The sequence below is a fragment of the Monopterus albus genome, unplaced genomic scaffold (genome assembly GCF_001952655.1).
Source record: "Monopterus albus unplaced genomic scaffold, M_albus_1.0 scaffold25.1, whole genome shotgun sequence".
NCBI classification, from domain to species: Eukaryota; Metazoa; Chordata; class Actinopteri; order Synbranchiformes; family Synbranchidae; genus Monopterus; species Monopterus albus.
In genome coordinates, this window is record NW_018127905.1 from 3,062,154 (window position 1) to 3,062,753 (window position 600).

Here is a 600-nt window from a genome sequence, read left to right on the forward strand (position 1 = left end):
TGGATGAAATTGTGTGAAAATTATGCTCCTGTTGTCCTAACATTGTTAAGAACACTTCAGTGGCAGAACAGACATTATGCTTGTGTATGTCACTTGCTAACCAGGTTTTATTTTCCTTTATACTGTATATGATCTCATACATAGCCAACAAGAACACTGCAAAATGATATGAAAACAGGACTGTATATACAGAGAATGTCACTTGAGGTCTGGTGGTCCTCTATATTTTCAAGTGTCAACAAATGTCACGTGCATGTCAAAACCAACCAACCGATCCTTCTAAGTATTGTGTGTATATCCAAAGCCTGAAAGATCTTATTCTTCTGTGCGGCAGAGCTGCAATATTGTCCAAAAACTATTGAAAACACAAATAAGCCACACTGTTCCTTCATTATCATGACCACATATGGTACTTTATTCTGACTCAGTCCAACATAAATCATCCCGCTGCAGCAGTACTCATTACAAATGTACAGTTACTTCCAATTTAACATTTACAAAATAGTTGTTCTGACAGCTTTTAGTAAATTACTGAGCTTTGCTGTTGTTAAATTAAATTAACAACCCCAACCCCCCAGTTCTGTAGGGACCAGTCGGCTT